The following is a 21130-nucleotide window of genomic DNA, read 5'->3' on the forward strand; positions in this document are numbered from 1 at the left end:
AATTTTTATAGCTGGTTCAGCTACAAATGCCTTGATAGATTCAGGGGCTACTCATTCGTTCATTTCGGAGACCTTTGTGAATTTCTTCAAGGTCAAGACCATTGGGCTAGATATAGCGTATTCAGTAGTACTGCCTTTTGGAGAGGAGATGACAGCTACTAATGTGATCCGGGACATAGACCTCGAACTGCATGGTAATCTTGTTTATGCGGATCTTATCGTATTGCCGACGCCAGAATTTGATATCATTCTGGGTATCGACTGGCTACTAAGGAACAGGGTTTTGATTGACTTCCAGCGGAGATCTGTTCTAGTCCGACCGCTTGGGAGAGAGCAGTTCTTATTCGAACCAGACAGGTATTTTTCTTTACCGCGTATTATACCTTGTGTCCAGGCGAGGAAGCTCATGCGTAGAGGGTGTCGAGCGTTTTTAGCAACTTTTGTATCTGTTCCCGAGACACCCAGTCAGTCGGCCTCAGGTGTCCCATTTGTCTGGGACTTTCTAGACGTTTTTCCTGATGACGTCTCTTGTATGCCACCTGTGCGAGAGGTGGAGTTTTCTATTGAGCTTATGCCATGTACTGCACCGATCTCAAAAGCACCGTACCGATTAGCACCGACAGAGATGGCAGAACTCAAGAAGTAGATTCAGGAACTTCTTGACAAGGAATTCAATCGTCCGAGTTGTTCGCCATGGGGCGTGCCGGTCTTATTTGTGAAGAAGAAGGATGGTTCGATGAGACTCTGGATTGATTACCGGGAATTGAACAGAGTTACAGTGAAGAACAAATACCCACTTCCGCGGATTGAAGATTTATTTGATCAGTTGTAGGGAGCTTCAGTACTCTTAAAGATTAATCTGCGTTCAGGTTATCACAAGTTGAGGGTGAAAGATGCCGATGTTCTCAACACTGCTTTTAGGACTCGTTATGGCCACTTCGAGTTCCTTGTGATGCCGTTCGGTTTGACGAATGCGCCAGCGATCTTCATGGATCTCATGAATCGCATATTTTAGCCGTACCTTGATCAGTTCGTGATAGTATTCATAGTCGACATTCTCGTCTACTCAAAGAGTCATGAAGAGCACAGCAGACATCTGACCGCAGTTTTGCAAACCTTGCAAAAGCATAAGCTATTCGCGAAGTTCAGTAAGTGCGAGTTCTGGTTAGAGAAGGTGGCGTTCTTAGGCCACATCGTTTCTAGCAGCGGTATCGAGGTAGACCAAGCGAAAGTTGCAGCAGTCAGATTGGGTTGTGCCGCAGAATGCATCAGAGATCCGTAGTTTCCTTGGGCTAGCAGGATATTATCGGAAGTTTATTCAGGGATTCTCCTTTATCGCAGTTCCACTCACATCGTTGACAAAGAAGAATGCTAAGTATGTGTGGAGCGACGAGTGTCAGAAGAGCTTCGATATTTTGAAGCAAGCTCTTATTTCAGCACCGGTATTATCCAGGCCGTCAGGGCCCGGAGACTTTGTTTTGTATATCGATGCTTCGAAGCTCGGTTTAGGCGCAGTGTTGATGTAGCATGGGAAGGTGATAGCTTATGCTTCTCGTCAGTTGAAAATTCATGAGAAGAACTATCCTACCCACGATCTAGAGTTGACAGCCATAGTATTTGCCTTGAAAATTTGGAGGCATTATTTGTACGGAGAGAAGTGCTAGATCTTTACCGACCATAAGAGCCTCAAGTACTTCTTTACGCAGAAAGAGTTGAATATGCGTCAGAGGCGTTGGTTGGAGCTAATGAAGGACTATGATTGTGACATTAGTTACCACCCTGGCAAAGCGAATGTAGTGACAGAAGCATGGAGGCAGAGAGATGAGGCCAAGAGAATTTTTTTGTATACAGTTAGCGACGGTATTGTGAGATATCGAGACAGGATGTAGGGTTCCTAGCGGCGGTTCTATTCGAGCAGATATTTCATCCGAGGCCCACATGTCGCCGTACTCTATTCATCCTGGGAGTACAAAGATGTACAAAGATCTGCAGTTGTTGTATTGGTGGCCCGGAATGAAGAAGGATGTCAGACGTTTTGTATCCGAGTGTGTGACGTGTCAGCTAGTGAAAGCGGAACATCAGAGACCAGCAGGTATGCACAAGCCTCTTCCTATTCCCGAGTGGAAGTGGGAGAACGTTACCATGGATTTCGTGGTCGGTTTGCCGAAGTCAGTCAGAGGATCAAATGCTATCTAGATGATTGTTGATCGTCTTAACAAATCAGTGCACTTCTTGCCTATTAAGACGACTTTCACCATGATTCAGTATGCAGAGTTGTATATCCAGGAGATAGTCCGACTTCATGGTATCCCTGTTTCTATAGTGTCTGACCGAGATCCTAGATTCACTTCCTCATTTTGGAAGAGTTTGCATTCGGCTATGGGTACGAAGTTGTTGTTTAGTACAGCTTTCCACCCACAGACAGATGGGCAGTCAGAGAGAGTTATACAGATTTTGGAGGATCTTCTCCATGCATGTGTTATCAATTTTCTAGGGAGTTGGGAGTCGAATTTGCCATTGGTGGAGTTCACCTATAACAATAGTTTTCAGTCGTCCATAGATATGGCTCCATATGAAGCACTATATGGTCGTAAGTGTAGATCGCCTATTCATTGGGATGAAGTAGGGGAGAGATCAGAATTGGGTACGGAGATTATTCAGCAGACTGCCGACGTAGTAGTCAAGATCCGTGATAGAATGAGGACTGCTCAGAGCCGACAAAAGAGTTATGCGGATCAGAGGATGAGAGATCTAGAGTTTGCCGTTGGCGACCATGTTTTTGTGAAGATAGCACCTATGGAAGGTGTCATGCGGTTCGGGAAGAAAGGAAAGGTTAGTCCGAGATTCATCAGACCATTTGAGATCCTCGACAGGGTTGGGACGTTAGTTTATCGTGTTGCTCTTCCGCCGAATCTGGCCGGAGTACACAACGTGTTCCACGTCTCTATGCTGAGGAAGTATATGGAAAATCCTTCGCATGTCTTGAATTTTGAGCCATTGCAGCTCACTCCAAACCTGTCTTATGAAGAAAGACCAGTACAAATCTTAGAAAGACAGGAGAAGAAGCTTCGGAACAAACTGGTGAAGCTAGTGAAAGTCAAATGGCTTAATCATTCAGAGGAGGAAGCTACATGGGAATCTGAGCCAGAGATGAAGAGTCGATATCCCGAGTTATTCGGTAAGTTTTAATTTCGAGGACGAAATTTCTTTTAATGGGGAAGAGTTGTAGAACCCGATAAATCAGATTACGTATAAGCCATGCATAATTGCTATTATTTAAATTAAAAATAAAATTTTTGGAGTGTTTAATTCATTTTAAAATTTGTTAAGCCATGATCATTTATTTGAAATCGCAGAAGTTTAGTTTTATCCTTTCGGTTAAATACGCGAGACCGGACTGGAGTTGGAGTATTGAGATAAAATTTAATAATAAGAAAATATTCCTAAATTTAATTTAAGACAAGGAATAATTTATTTTAATGGTAGAGGATGTTTTAAGATTTTATTTAATTAATTATAATTAAGTTATTAATTAATTCTTTTATGTTCAATAGTTAATTAAAACCTAAATTAAAATGTGTCACTAATTGGGATAAAATTTATCTAGGCCTATTTTATTTAAGAAATTGTAACTTAACATGTTAGTAATTTATGTTTAAGACTTAGCCATGCATGCAAGAAAATTTGTATCCTAAATTAAATTATTAATTCACTAAAATACATAATAAATGTTTAAAACTTTAAAGAAGTTAAAACTCATGAATCAAGCAATATGTTATCTCCATTTTGATAGCAAAATTTCGGCCCTCCTTCAATCAAATCCTTGCATGTTTAGCAACTCTCCATTTTTGATTCTTTTCCTTAACCTTTCTTTGTATGATAATTCCCTCATTTTAAAATCCCCAATAATTAATAATTAAGCACTTTTATTGCACCTAATTAAACCTCAAAATTTGCCTAGCCATTCCCTCATTTTCGAGCAACTAGAAGGAAGAAAATCATTTCGTGTGCCATTTCATTCCTTAAATTTAAAACTTCCCTCTAATGCATTCCTTGTAACCTACCCCTCATTCCTTAACACTCCTTCACCCCCTCACATTCGAAAATTTCAGAAGAAAAACCAGCAGCAAAGTTGTGAACCATCAACAAGAGAACAAGAGAGAAAAGAAACTCCATCTCCGCCGCGCCGCATTCGTCGTAGTGTTTGTTTTCTTCTTAAAAAAATTTCAGGCATGTAGATACCGTTATTTTCTCTTCAATCAAGTCATATATACCTTTTAAACCATTTTATGTTCATGAAGCATGGACTCATCGAATTTGACAGCACCTTTTTCGAAAACCTGCATAGAAATTTTTTCGGCTCCTTTTTGTGCTTTACGGATTGGCTTGTTTTGTGATTTCAGGAGGTTGGCTCGGTTCCAGGCGCTCAAGGCTGCATCTACACATGTACTAGAGTGTGTTAGGGTCACGTTAGTTCAGTGGTTTTAGCCCATGCATGCAAGGAAGAGACTTGACCGCCACTTCTCCCATAGTTGCAAGTTTGAGTCTCGATTTTTGGTGTTGGTTGGCTAAGTTAAAGGTTCGGATCGTGGTTGGTCTAAGGCATATAATTATGGTTAGAATCCTTCCTTAGCATGTCTAGGACATGACCAAGATGGCCTTTCAAGGTTTGGTTCATGGTCCCATCGAAATTTTTAAACAATAACACAAATGCCCCTCGTTTTTTTTTATTGGTGTGTGAGTGAAGCTTCGGCTTCTTGAGGTTTGGGTGAATCTTGGTTAGCTTCTAGCCCTTAGCCATGGTTCACACAATACCTCATGATGTCTAGATTGAGCCATGGTTGATCTTATAGCCACTGGAACGATGTAAGACAGCAAGCGATTCGAAACATCATAGTACAGATTTTTGAGTTCTCGGTTGGAAATTTGGTTGATCCTAGGGGTTTGCTTGAGTTGTGGTTGGCCAAGTGCCCTTATCCATGGTTCGAGCCACCCCTTAGGATATTGGTAAGAGACTCTGGTCAGTGGTTCAAGCCCAAATTACCATTAGCCTTGTAAACGAAGCAACACAAGCACAGCTGCACCCACTGAAATTTGACAGCAGCATTGTTGCGGTTCAGGAGGCTTGTTTCGAGTTCTTTGTTGGCTTTTAGCCTATGGCCTTGGACAGGACAGTGCCTCAATGAGTTAGGAAGGTCATGTTTTTGGCCGTTTGTGATTTGGTTAAGTTTAGAAGTCGTACGAGAATTTACGGTGCAATGTGCCAAAATTACTCTCGAAAGAGCGTTTCACGATTTTGGCCTCCATTCACATTTTTCGTGCATTACAGCCCTAGGGTCATGTTTTCCAGTATTTGTGGTGTATTTTAATCATGGCTAAACGATGGTTCAATGTTGGTTCGGGTTGGTACGAAGCCATGGTTGAATACTAAGGTTGTTGGGCGTAGTGGTCTCGTTTTTGGTTCGGTTATGAAGTCTTTGTCAAGTCAAGATTATTTGCATGTTTCTCATGATAGAATTAGGTCACAGCAAGCCTGGGAAGGATCCAACTCATCCGGTAAAACAGGGTTATGATTATATTACGTGCATGAAATATAAAATGTTTATTTTTTAGATATATGCGATATGACTAGTGGCCACCTTACGCTTATGGGATTGCTTCACCCTGTGACTTACGACCGGATTACGATTATGTATGGGTACGGATATCCAGTCCAAGGGCTGTGATGATCTCTACCGCCCAGTATATTGTGGTTTAGTCTGATCAGGCGTGCATGTTATGTTATGGGCCACCTGCGTAGAAACATTATCTCTACAAGAAAAATTACGATATGATAATTTTTGACAGGGTTCTATCGAGAAAATCTTTTACGTACGATTTTCAGATATGCACGTATTTATAATTACTCATGACATGATTTTCACCTTACGCTTTACGATACGATATTTTTACGTTACACGAAATTTTATGATATATTTACTTGTTATTCACGGTATATGCATGCTGAGTCTTTAGACTCACTAGACTTGATTGTTGTAGGTACTGATGAGGTCGAGACTGAGGGCGGGGAACCGGTGAGTTAGCTTGGGTCAGCAGTAGTAGGAACCCGAGGACCTCATGCTTCAGTTTATTCACTATTTTATGCTCAAACCAAGTTTTAATATGTTGAATGATTTTTAAGCTGTTGTTTCGAAACATAATACTTACTTCCGCTGCTATTTTAAGTTAAATCTATTATCAGTTTATTTTATGAATGATGCATGTTATTTATTTAAAGAGAAAAATTTTAAATAATTCCGCAAAATTACGAATACGAAATACGAGCCTCTACTGATACGTAAAAATGTTACATTTGTTTTAATGAGGAAAGTACAAGGTCTTAGGCCTCAACTATATTGTAACTGGGAAAGAAATAGTTTAAGCACGTAATTGATGCTAGAAGGGTTTTATTGTTAAGGTAGAAGATTGATATTGTATATTTTGGGTTTTATGGATTAACACTACTCAAATTTAACATTTGAGATGTACTTGTAATAGTTAAGTTACGTTGGTTTGTTGCCTTAATGTAAAGATTCGAGTCAAGTATCTTAGCCTAATATTATTATGAGATTGAGATAAGGTTTATTTATTAAGTGCATTACCCGAGATAAAAGTTGATCAGTAAATTTTGGGTGCTAATATTTTTAAGTTGAACTGCGTAAATGCTAATGTAATAGGTTGATGAACATCTTGAGTATAATATAAGAAAAGTAAGATGCGATAAGTTTTAACTACCATTTCTTGTTAGAATAGGTGCCCGTCGAGCCAAGTGTTGGCCGAGGGTTCATGTTCAAACTCTATGTATAAACAATCTTTATTTTAATAATACTTGAAATTATTGTTTCGGCACATCTTTATCTGTATACCCATGCTAGTTTCATAGATAAAGTCCTTGAATATACAAATAGTAGAAAGAATATGAGATGCTCATATGATGAGTATCATGAAACTCATATCTGTAATACTGTATATTCTAAAGAGTTCCTAGTCGATTCAGCCGCCGCTAAGAAGGATATAGGCAGCTCGAGTTCGAGACTAGTATCTGCGATGTGAGTACCATGTTTCATTGGTAGGGGACATTGTGATGTCCGAACATGCAGATAGGTGCTTCTTGTAGAGTGCACTGAACAACCCTCTATAAAGGACTTTTCAAGTGGTTCTCACTTATCGAGTGGAAACGTCCTAGTTTATGGTTGTACACCATTAGTCCTTATGACCCAGGACAACATTGAGACTCTATATGCAAGCATTGCACTTTGACTTGTTTACCGACTCATATGGGGTCATCAGGTGGCAAGGTTGGATGTTTTGTCGAAACATATAGGAGTCGATGCATTGCAGGAGGGGATTCACCGCTTACCTTCGGGTATGGATATCATATGTGTTTGTAGTTTGAAATCTCTGATCAGAGTATGGTGGTAATTGAGAAAGGGGTTTCTTAGATTACACCATCGATGCAACTACGACATGACACATAGTATAGATTCTTTGACAGCTCTCGATATACCAATGGTTGTGGAATCGGTCGGGATATATGAGATGAAGAGACCGTACTGTACGATAACCATAATTGAATGGTTCTTGCAGGCACTATCATATGATACCTAGGGAATCATGTAAGCGATGCTGTTAGGCGTTTAACATGATTGGTTGGGTACTATCAGACTTGAGTTCTCACGTTCTTATTATCAAGGAGTTGATAATTAAGAATGGAGCTATTAGGGTATGCTCATATAAGGACATGTTTAATCTCGAATCACATTAAGGTGTGAACCCACGGCTAGTTGTATCAATGAACCATTGAGGGCCACAAAAGTGCAAACTTTCTAGATCCCGTTGAGAAGTAAAAATAGTTCAATGTATTGAACGGCTTATAAAGGAGTTTATAAGCGCAAGAAAAATTAGAAGTATGACTTCTATAAGGGGAATGTGACTTTTAATTTGAGGAAGTGTTCCTAAATTAAAAGTTGGCCAAAAAAATAATGTATTTGAAAATTGTGATTTTCATAAACATTATTATGGACTAAATTAAATTAATTCAAATGTTGAATTAAATAAACACTAGTGGAACTACTAGTGTCCAAATAATTAAATTGATTCAAGTGTTGAATTAATTAAATAACATTGGGCCTTGTAGAGCCCAATTAGAGATAATTATTAAACTATTGGGCTTGAGTAAAATCAAGTAAATTTTAAATGGTCTCAAATATGTTTGAGACATTTAAATAAAAAGTCCATGTGCCTTGTAATTGTTACAAGCCCAAGTAGAAAAAATGCAAGGGAGGTGAAGGATTGGAGGCTACTTTTTCAATATCCAAGGCACGACATGTACATGCTCAGTTTAACTTTTCACACAACCAATAAAAGCCATCCTTCTCTCCTCCCACACTAGACTTGGCCGAAATTTGCTCCTCTATTCTCCTCCAATTTTGCTTCTTCACTTCTTGATTAATGCACACATTTCTAAAAGAAAAATGCCATACATTTTCTAGTGCAAGTGTAAGGTGGATCTTTCTTGTTGGTGGTGAGCCTAATTTTGAGCAAGGAATGCTCAAGGGAAGCTTGTAGATCAATCTTGCCATTGAAGAGCTTAGTTGTTTGATAACTAAGTTGGAGCTATAATCAATCTTTTAAGATTGATAGGTAATTTTCTAAAACACTCTATAAATGTCATTTTGTGTTTTATTGTATTTGCTAAACACTATAGTTTAGGGTGCTCGATTTTCTTGTATGAAAAATAAATTTGAAACTTCCGTTGCGCAAGCGGACACCTTAAACCGATCCCTTTTTATTTCTAATATTGGGAATTGTGAGAAAAGTCAAAACTCGAGGTCATATTAAAATAAAACTAAGTTACCATAGATTAAACTGAGATTCACAAAAAAGGATTTTGAAGGCAAATTTATTTAAAATTGAGGAGATTTAAAGACAACCTAAAACTTATTGTATCAGAGTGATGCAGCGGAAGCGTTGACTATTGGGATACTAGAATTAAGATACTAAACTTTTTGATTATCGAGGATAAACGAATTTCGGGGACAAAATTCAATTTAAGAGAGATATATTGTAACGTCCGGAAAATTGAAAGTGCACGTGTACTACATGCATGCAAGTTATCAAATTTCTTATGTATTTTAATTAAATGATTTTAATGCATTAAATGCATGATCGAGACATGAATGTTTGCTTTTAATTATTGGTTTGTTAAAGTTTCATACATTAAGATTTTAAGTTGCATTTCACGCTCGAACGATGAACGGAGATCGTGGATAATTAAGAAAAATATTTTTTTATTGATTAATTAATTTTAATTATTTGATATGAGATGTTTTTAAGTTTATTTTTGAAAAATGGGCCTTGGTAGGTATTTGTACTCACCGGATCATATTTTTAATTGGTACGCAAAATTTAATGATTCAGATGACTTTTTGAGGTTTTGGGCAATAATTTCTAAAACGTACCAAAATGAAATATTTTTCAGGAGTGTTATTGGGCTTGATGTGTTTATTTTACTACTTAATGGGCCCAAAACCCTTTTAAACATTTAATTTTTAATTAAAGTGTATTATTTTATGATTTAAAACTAATAAACTAAACCCTAAATCCATTATTCTTTTTGTTGCCGCCCCATCCATCTCACCAATAGCATCAGTAGCAGATTTTCCATTGTTCTTCAGCAGTCACTTCGAATTCTTCGTAGGTTTTCAAGAAAACTCGCCCCCCGTCTCTCCGATGCATGTCATGCGCGACTATCTCAAAGTTTTCGAGCGTAATTACGCAAAGAGACACCATGCATCTCTTTTTCTCATCATTTACACCAATTATATGCTGATATATATGTACTTTCTTGAGGAATCTCTTAATCTATCACGTGGTTCATTTTTATAAAGATTTGACATGTAAAGTGCTTCATTTTGTTACAAACTAACGTTTTCTTGAAATTTTGTTGAAGGGACTACCGAGTTTGGCTGCTAAGAGGCTGTTCACGTTGAAATTTATGGTGTCAAAGGGTTGGAGTTTGGTGAGGGTCGAGATTTTTGCATTGGCCGAAGGGTGCATCTTGTTTGCTTGAGTCCTGGGTAGCTAAATCGGAAGATTTGGGTGCGCTAGCTATGCAAGGGTCATCCATAACCCTGGACTAGACCCTAGTGGGTATGAGCCGTGGCCTAGGGTGGCTCGAACTGTAACGGCCATGGGCCATGGCATAGCATGGGCCTCGGCCCATACCCACGCACCATTATGCATAGGACTTATCCAGCCAGGCACTGCATTTTTTACCTTCCCAGGATTAGAACCCAAGATCTATATAAGTCCAGGAGGTCTTGGGTTATAATCCTGAGAAGGCAAAAACTCCAGTCCTATGCATAATGGTGCGTGGGTATGGGCCGAAGCCCATGCTATGCCATGGCCCATGACCATTACACGAACATGGTTGGATTTAGTGTAGAAGCCGATTGAGGGTGAGTGAGTCAAGTTTGGTCGCGGGTAGAGGTTCCTTGGTAGCTCTTGGCTGTTGGCATTTTGCTGCATGCATGGGGCTATGAACTTGGGTTAGATCAATCCAGGAGGGTCCTAAGGTGGGCTAGGTAGGGTTGGTCCAAGGCTGGTCGAAACCGGTAGGGCCTAGGGTCGAAAATTTGCAAGTTTAGAGTGTTAGGGTTTGAAGATGTATTGTGCAAAAAATTCCAGCAACCTTTGTGGCTTATTTCGTGGGTCATAAGTGGTCTAGAACGGGTGGTTTAAAGGCTGGAATTGTAGGTTTAAGTCATATTTTAATTTGGGAAAAGTTTGGTTGAAATTCGGGTTAAAATCAGGACCCCGGTCCAAGTTTTAAAACAAATCATATAAATTTTGGAATATGCTAGAGTTTACATCTAAGAAATGATTACTATTATGTTTTGAGGTGTTTTAAAGAGTTTGGTTGGCTTCGGGTCGAAATTTAGATGTCCAGGGGTAAAATGGTCATTTAAGGTTTCTAGGGGCAAAATGGTCAATTTGCACCATGTTCGAGTTTTTAGTCCTGGAAGTGCCTTGATCACAAATTTATCATTTTTTTAAACGATATGTATCACGAATATGATTTTTATGTAATTATAAAAATACGTTGCATGCTTAAGCATGCTTGATTTTAAGGAAAAACTACGTATATGCATGATTTTGATAAGTGATGAAAATTATGATGTTTTTGAAGGAAGAGACTTGGTTGTGACTGACGATATATGTATACGATGAGCTGTAAGACCAAGGCTCAGTAGATGGGTAATACTGCCGCTGATGTCTCCGTCGCCGGGTAACACAGTTATATGTGGATGGATCCATCGGATAGAGATGATATGATAGAGCTAATACAAAAGTCACAACTAATGAACTAAATTCAATCAAGAAAATATATATGCATATGATGATTATGATGAGACATGTTTTGACAAGCTATGCTTTTATACGATATGTTTACGTTTAAGCTTTTAAGAGCATGAAATGTATGTTGATTACAATACTTTTCACTGTTGCATGTTATGTATATGTATTTGCTATCACAGTACACGTGTGTTGAGTCTTTAGACTTATTAGTTGTGAATGATGCAGGTGAGCATGTTGATGTGGAGAACGGAGGTGCTGAAAACTGAGTAGGCGGAACTCGGTGGTGCACTGGATACCTGAGGACCTTGCGTTTTTCTGCATAATATGTTTATGTGACATGTGTTTAAGCAACTTGGTTAAATGATTTGAATCTTGGTTTACATTGTTGATTCATCGGACTGTTGTTATCTGCTCGAGTGTCTCTTTTAAATCAATAGACTAGGAGATTGATTTCTTTTTTAAAGATTTAACTAATTGCAGTTATTTTTATTTGTAGGCTGGATGACCTTTTAAAAGGTTGTTTAACTTATTTAAATATTTTTTTGCGTTTGTATTTTCTGCCTTAGCCTTTAAAAAAAATATTTCAATAGAATTTTAAAATGAGCAGACAATACAGTTCAGCTCCCGGTAGTCGATGCAAAGCCTAATGCTTCCATCCTTCTTCACGAAGAGTACTGGTGCGCCCCAAGGTAAGAAACTAGGGCATATGAATCCTTTGTCCAATAGGTCATGTATCTGCTGTTTGAGCTCCTTCATCTCTGCGGGCGATAATTGATACAGTGCCTTGGGGATTGACACGGTGATTGGCATAAGATCAATTAAAAACTCCACCTCGCGCTCAGGTGGGATACCCGCGATGTCGTCGGGGAATACATCAGGATAATCTCTGACAACTGGGGCGTCAGCTACTGTCTGACTAGTAGCAACATGGGCTGAAATAATGCTCGCTAAGAATGCCTAGCACCCCTTAAGTATAAGCTTCCTTGCTTGAAGGCATGATATCATCCACGGCGTGCTGTTGCGTCCGCTTGGATCAAATACAAACTCCTCTTCACCTAATGGTCTACTCTCACTGATTTTTGTTGGAAGTCAATTGTTACTCCATTCTTTGCCAACCAATCCATTCCTAGAATGATGTCAAAATCAGGCATTGGCAATACTATAAGGTCAGCATAGACTGTGTGGCCTTGTGGCTCGAGACTCATGTTTCTAACCACTTTAGAAGTAGGCAGTTTCTCTCCAGATGGAACGGTCACATAATAACTCATGCCCGCAAGCATCTGAGCCTGAAGGTCTAGTGGAGGACGTGGAGGGGAAACTCTCTGCTCATCACGAGCCTCATGGCTCTCACAGTCAATAACACGTCAAGGAGGCAAATTGTACCACAATTTAACCCAACACGTAACTAACATGCATAACCGAATTACTCATATAACATGATAAAGTGATTCAAAAACATAAACATGCCGTTTAAAGGAACTCGTACTTAATAATTAATATATTTAAAACCGTAAAAACTTACAGACTTGAGGCATGACTTCATGAGCTTCTCGCAACCAGCAATGGCAAAACCCTATATCAGGAAACCTTGCGCTCTGATACCAACTGTGACGAACCGTATCTTAAAATACTTATACTTTAACATTTGCGGAAAAAATATATATTTTCTTATTAAATAATTTATTAAAATTATAGATCTTAAAATAAATTAACGGTCATCACTCATACTAAAATAAAATTAATATTAAAACTTCATCATTTAAAATAAATCACAACATTCAATTAATCCTAAAATCCAAAAAAATATACCAATTTAATTTAAAAATAGTCTTCCAAAATTATAAATTTAATTTGATTATCATCAATCCTAATAAATCAAAAGTCATAGTAAACAGTTTAAAAACGTGCATTATATTATAACTTAAACTACAAGGTTCTCGGGTTTGCACTGCCACTGGCCCGAGCGTGCTCACTGGTCACCTGTCTCCTCAATTACATCATCTACATCGATCAGGTCTAGTGAGTCTAACGACTCAGCATGCATAAACCGTAAATAATGAATAATACGTATTAAAATCCATGCAACTTAAACTTAGCTCATACATAAAATATTACAAACATAAATATGTATAACGTGACTTTCTTTCTTAGAAAATTTCATAAAAATCATAAAACCATTTTTTTCAAACTTGTTATGCATAATCATAAACATAAATAATTTTGCGTAGAGTTCTGTTCAATATAAGTGGCTCATGCACATAAATCGTTTGATCGAACTAAACCACAGTACTAGGCCGGCATGGATAAACACAGCCCTTGGACTAGATGTCCGCTTCCTAACAGATCAGAATCCTCCGAAGAGGTTGGAGAGATCCCCAGATACGTTCTCCGGCTTCCAAAACAGTAACATAATATGGCCACAAGACAAATCGCATAGCTGAAAATTAATTATTTGGCATGTGATACATATTTACGAACATCGTTGACTTAATTGAAACACCCTGGACTTGCTGCCATAACCTTAAAATTTAAATAACTAAACTTAGCACAAAAGCCAAAACGTACACATGCGACCCCTGAATTAAAGAAAATAGCCTATGACCTACTGAACGACTCAGGACTCGAACTATACATAGCCAACACCCTAACCGAATGTCAAAGAGCCTAAACTCTTCCCGAACCATGATCGAACCAAATTAAAACAAGCTACGATCCATAGAACCAAAGTTGTTACATGGAAACACGCTACAACCCATATGCGCTTCTAACGACTCCACGCTTAAACCGACGTGAACCAGACCCAACCAAGATCCTAGACTCGACCTTTAGACATCCCTTGAGACCCTGGTTGAGCCCTTTCTAGCCCAGACCCGTAGCCGAGCCACTAAATAAGCCAAAACCATGAACCTCTCTATGCATTACTCCCTAGCAGCATAACTTCCATGTTTCTGGTTCCAGCCTTAGACCCAGCAAACCAGCCAATGAACCAACACATCAGACTTATCCTAGGACCCTAAGGCACTACCATAACCACTGTTCTAGGCCCTAGACTGAACCAAGCCCCTAAAACACCAGAAGCCGTGCACCAGCCTTCACGTGATCCCCATCCTTGTGCAGCCGTAGTTTGCTTTTCCAGCCATCTTCCCTAACCACCCGGACCATGCATCACCCCATATAGGCTCTCCCTAGGACCCTAAGACATGTTCCAACCCTGTACACGAGTCCTGACCATAGCCCGAAGTCTCCTCTAAACCATAAAACTGTGACTTGCTCCTCGGGAAGCACTTTCTGTGCAGCTTCCACGTTTCTGTTTCTAGTATTTTCCCTAGCCAACCAAACCCTAAACCACCCTAACTAGGATTAACCTAGGACCCTTAGAGACTGCCTAGACTATAGCCAAGGGCCCCTGGCAAACCCATGCACTGAACCCGACACCTGAAACCAAGAACTCACGTATGTACGCAGCTGTGACTCCCAGGGCTTCTTTCTGTGCCGGGCCAATTCTAGCCCTTACTAGATCACTTAACAATGTCCCAAAACACACCCAAATCCTAGCCATACAGCCGCAGCCACGTCCAGAAGGATCCAACCGAAGGATTGATCAAGAAACCAAGTAACGTATGAAACATGCCACAAAAATTTTCAGAAATGGTTTCGATTGTTTTAATCGTATGTTTGCCTATAAACAATAAATTTTCCTGCATAATGTGTATCGACATACATAATATGACAAGATTGATGCTTAAAAGAAGGATTAAAACATTCCTTTGCGTTTTTAAACGCTCGAACTGTCGAATATCGTTGCGGGGTGGGCAATCGAAGCGACGTTTCGGTGGTTTTACTTGCGTAAAAGTGATGTGAATCAACCCTTCTACGTGTGAGTGAGTGATCGGTGATGATAGGGCCAAGAAAATATCAAAAAAATCAAGACTCCTAAGCACAAGAAGTCACGGCTGTTGGTGTGTGTAGTTTAGGTATTTTTGTGTGTGCGTTACTATGTGTGCATGAGTTTAAAGTAGGAAAGGGTAGGATTCTTAATATTTAAAGGGTTCAATGATTAGGTGTTGTAGGTAGATTAAAACTCTAATCAATAATTTAAACGAGCATAACAATCTGATCCTTTTAATTTAAAAAGATTAACACCAAATTTTGAAAATTACAAATTTAAAAATACTTCAAATTCTAATCCAACTTGAGTACTAATTAAATAAATTAATTATGTCATAGAAGTCATTATAAAATATTTTACCCCAAATTTAAGGAATAAATCTTTAATTTTTAAAATCTAAAAATTCGTCAATTAAATTAAACTAGACTTTAAAATACGAAAATTCTTAAATCATTTAAAATAATTAATTTTCTTGGCTTAAATATAACATTCAATTTTTGCACGTTAATCGTCTCTGGTCTCCTTTCCTTGGTCCGACACCGAATATTCGTCTGAAAAGCTAAAACTTGCGAGAACATTTTAAATTGCATAAACATGAGTATATAAACATTTAAAATAATTTAATCATGTATCATGAACCATTGAAATAATTAATTAATTAGATTAAATTTTTAATTATGCATGGGGTTTACGTGTGCTGGTTTTTTGCACACCACAATGAGGACTGCGTAGAGCCGATAGAAGTGTTATGCAGATAAATGGCGTAGCATCTAGAGTTTGCAGTGGGTGACCACGTGTTCGTGAAGGCCGCACCTATGAAGGGTGTGATGAGATCTGGTAAGAAGGGCAAACTCAGTCCTAGATCCATAGGAACATTCGAGATCCTCAAGAGAGTAGGGAGACTAGGTTACAAAGTTGCATTACCACCAAATCTTGCGGGAATTCATAACAAGTTCCACGTCTCGATGCTGCGGAAGTTCATGTTGACCCTTTGCATGTGCTGAACTATGAGCCTTAGCAGTTGACACAGAACTTGTCTTTCGAGGAAAGAGCTACCCGGATATTGTACAGACAGGAAAGGAGACTCCAGAACAAGGCGATCCAGATGGTAAAAGTCAAGTAGCTGAATCATTCCGAGAAGGAGGCTACTTGGGAGATGGAAACTGAGATGAGGAGACGCTACCCGGAGTTATTCATTACGTTTTAAATTTAGAGGACAAATTCAATATAAGGGGGGGATTGTAGAGTCTAGAAATTCGAGCGACGTAACCTGACTGCATGAAAATATTGGGTTTTTGATAGGATCGATTAACGTATCAAGAGTGTTTAGAAAGAGGGGTTGAATAAACACTCACAGTTAAAACTGGTCTTTTCTAATTTTGAGTTCAGTTTGGTGACAAACTTATTCTCGGAATCTTGTTGGTCAATGACAATCAGTTAAACTAAAGTAGTTGCGGAAAATAACTGACTGAAAGATAGAATACGAAACTGAAATAAAGTAGGCAAGGGTTGTTTCTGGATGTTCGGAGAATTTAATTACTCCTACGTCACCCCTTCTATCTTTAGGATAGGATATCCACTAAAAGATTTTGATCAAATACAAGAATTGTACTGACCCACATCAGTTTGGACTTAACACTGCCAAAAACTGAAATTCTTAGTTTAACAGAATGTTCTCAGTGCGTAACTGATCTTAGCACTATCGAATTTCAACGATTATTACAACTTGCTAGTGAGCTCAAATTGTAGCCTTAACTGCTACGAATATATCAAGTAAGAGTGAGCTAAGATTTTGACAGAGTGACAGCAAGATTTTGAATAGTGTTGACTCTCCCCTTTTCTTCAGCTGTTCTTCTGTCATATTTATAAGCTTATTTTCTTCAACGATAACTTGAGGTGAATTTGAATCTTTGTATCCGTTGATTTCTACTTGATTATTCCTTGGACATTGTTTGCTTCATTTATTGTGATGCGGCGTCTTAATTGCTTTCGCCGAAATGCATTTTTCTAAGCTGTATTGATTGAAGTGCGGCGTTGCAATCTTCTATGTCTCTTGACGGTTGAATGTTCTTTCCCGAGACATGTTCAGTTGAAGGGTGCTTAGCATACGGCTGAATATATCAACTGATCAGTTTCCAACTGATCAGTCTTCTTTATTAGATCAGCTGATTTCAGTTGTTAAGTCCAGTTGCTGAGTTCCGTTTACTCGATCAGTTGGTTCGTATTTTCAGTTGGTTCATATTTTGTCAAACGCCGGAATTTAGTTTCCAACAATTTCCCTCTTTATGGTGTTTGACAAAACTAAGTAAATAATAACTGAACATCTGAGCTCATTGTAGATAAAATAAGAGAGTGAATTTCTTGAACTGAAAGGGATCTAGATTTAATAATAGCTGAATCTAATAATCTGATTAACTGTAACAGCTGAATCTAATAATCTGATTAATTGCTTTTGCTGTTTCTGAAGATGCTCTTTGATCTTTGATTTCTTCCCCCTTTTTGTCAAACAAATCCATCTTCTCAGAAAATTTTCGAACGTCAGTGGAAAGAATTTTGACATCTGCGGAGATACTTGAGACAGCAGTTTGTAAACAAGTCTGCAGCAATTCCATTTTATTAGAAACAGAAGTTTCCAATCGCTCAACTCGTTGACTGATTATATCCTGAGTTGTATAGAGACTTTGAGCTAGACCTCTGTTATTCTTCATCTCAAGTACAGCTCGGGTAAGAGACTCTATGTTTGCTTGAATGGCTTTCAGTTTTGCGGAGTCATATATTGAAGAATCCAATTTGACAGTATGAGAGAATTGTGTGGATTGAATTTTCTTGATTTCAGTAATCATCTGCTGCATATTGTGCTACATATTCTGGATTTCTTCAAGAACAAGATCCATTTATGTGGATTGAAGAGGAGGTGACTGATTAGATGTTCTTGGTTCATGTGAGACTTGATCAAAGACCACCATGGCCCTATCAGATAATATCGTTTCAGAAACAGTCTGTGCTAGAATGTCTGTTGCTGCAATTTCTTCGTGAATTTGAGGTGGTGAAAGTGGATTTTGATCAACAGATAATGCTTGGTCAGTTTCCATTGGTGCCTCTTGTTGAGAGTTTACTGAACTTGGTTCTGTCTCCTTTGTTTGAATGAGCAATCGACTCACCACATTTTCAGCAACTGCTTGACCTGGAGATTTTTCTAGTTCATCAGTTTGAGTGACTTGTTCAGCAGAGATTTCTGGCTGAACTGGTGCTTCTTGTTGTTCTTGCATGGAATCTGGGACTGGCTCTTCAGCAGCAAGTGGTTCAACTAGTTCTTTAGATGGTATCTGAACTTCTTGTTCTGGTTGTTCAGTTGAAGGAGCAACTGATTCAGAATGTATTTCTTCTAGCTGAGCTTCCAGAGCTACAGCCTGAATGATTTCATCAATAGTTTGCAAAAGATAGTTCAGTTTCAGAATACAGCTGATGTTCAACCTGAGAAGATTGAGGCATATCCTGAACTGGCTCTTCAGCAGCCGGTTGTGGAGATGGCTCGTTCTGTTGGGAGGAGGATGAATCTTTTTCTGAATTTGAATTGGAGGATTTGTCAGGAAGAACCAATTCCTTATCTTGTTCCCAAAATCTGATTTCCCTTTGTAGGCCACTAAGATCTGAGTCCAGTTGGGTGAACACAGCTCTATCATTATATGCAGTTGGACCTATGGGATTGTAGTTGGATTTCAGCTTTGCAACCATTCTAGTCAACTTTTTGGCTCGAGTTTGATCAAAGAAATATTTTTGCCTTTCAATGCCTGGCCAATAGTAGCAGCTTTGACTATTTTCAGCACAATTGCTTCAAGTTTAATAAACTTTTTCGGTTGGGATTTGTGCTTCAACTCTTTGGCAAAAATCTCAGTCCTAAAAATCTTCCAGCTATCAAAAGATTTTAGTTTCGATGTGGCAAATGCATTTACCTGTTCCCAAACCAGGTCAATGTGAGTTTGGATGGTATTAGATGGCCTTGGTTCTTCAACTAGCTTGCCCTTTCCTTTTTCAGTTGTGAGAATGTGAGGAATATCCAAACCAGAGTGAGTGGTTTCCACTGGTTCCCTCTATATAACACCTTTAGATCTGGCCCGAGGCAAAATGTTAGGTCGATTTACATGAGTCAAAGGAGCTCTTACCTTAGCAGGTGCCTTTTCTTTAGTAACTGAATCATCAGGTGGGACTATCTGCAAAGGGATAGCCTGAATAGGCTGTTGGGCAGCTGATTGAGTAATTTTCTCAGTTAGAATGACTTCCACCGCTGTTATTGGTTTAGTTCTTTGCGTCCTCGGTGTCTTGACAAGTTTAGTTTGGTATTGGCATTGCATTCCAACCTCCTGTTTGGTTATCAAAAACTGTTTGGGAGAAATGTCCAGTTTGGTCTTTGGCGGTAAGATGTTCTTGGCATTGAATACCTTGAAATTTGATGATTTTCCACATTGCCAGCTACCAATCCTTTTAGTTTCAGAAGATAACTGATTGGAATAGCAAAGCCTCTTGACTGTTTGGTAGATTGAAGCATATTCCTCAGAATATTGAAAATAATATGTCTCCAGTTAGCTTTCTTCTCTCCCATGATGATGGTCATCACTTGGAATTTTTCAAGAGTAAGGGCAGCATAGGAGCCAGCCTTAGCCAATATGCCTTTTGCCACAATGTCAGCTAATAATTGAATTTCTGATTTAAGCTCTTTCTTTGGATCGGAAACTTTGATTTTCCGTCCATCAGCAGACAGCAAAGATTGTATTTCCTCAATGTCAGATGTTTTGACTTCAGAAAAACTCACGTACCCATCAGTTGGCAAAGAGAAAATTTCTCCAAAGTCCTCTTCAGATAGGATCAACAGTTGATTATTGAAGGTTACAGAGATAATTCCATCAGTAGTGACGAACCCCTTCAGATAGAATTCATTTACTTCCTTGGGGTATATCTCCTGCGAAGATTGTTCTAAAAACATCCTGAGACCAGCAGATTCAATCTTCAGAAAAACATTCTTAACTTCTTCTTCTTGAACTGATAAAACTGAGTCAAAATCGATGGCCATAGCTTTCAACACGTGAGCTGGGATTTGATTCGCCATTTCGACAGATAAAATGATCTGAAATTCGTAAACGATAAGCTCTTGAATTAGTATGCTATTAGAAACTGATTGTATGCGTAAGAAGAAAACTGAATTGAAGCGGGCTTAGTACAGTTGTTCGTGACTGTTCAAATTCGGGACACGTGTCAGTCCATTAAAATTTTTGAGTAAAACTATGTGTACGTGTGCTGTGGGCGTTTGTTAAAAAGATGAACAGTTTAAAATAGGCCACGTTATGAATCTGCAGTCACGTCAGTTGATTTGGAATATAATAAGTTTTAAATTTGTTAACTTATGTGAGAAGATTTGTAAAATATCCAGCTGAACGATCAGTTGGGAAACTGATTCATTTCAGTTGAGAGTTCACAAACAATTGTCTTCTCAGTTAACCTCTTCAAAACTGATATTCCCCCTTAATCGATGCATAAAATAATTAAAGCGACGATATAAAATAAATTTAAATGTCAGAAAGATTATCGTTTGCTGAAACGTTGATGACCCTTCATCTTCCATGACTCTTGGCTATAAGTAGAAGTGACATGGTTAGTTTCAATTATATTGAAAAACATATTCAAAGTAAAAAGAATGGCAGATGCTAGTAGCTCGAGTGCTTCGCTATTTTCTTTGGAGACTAGGAAGGCTGTGATAGAAGATGAAGTCTTCTATGAGAGTCTTCACTACTGGGAGAAGCTTCAGAAGCTTGAGTTCCTGTATAATACTAGCGAGGCCACCACTCC

The sequence above is a fragment of the Primulina tabacum genome, chromosome 8 (assembly GCF_025594145.1).
Source record: "Primulina tabacum isolate GXHZ01 chromosome 8, ASM2559414v2, whole genome shotgun sequence".
Lineage (NCBI taxonomy): Eukaryota > Viridiplantae > Streptophyta > Magnoliopsida > Lamiales > Gesneriaceae > Primulina > Primulina tabacum.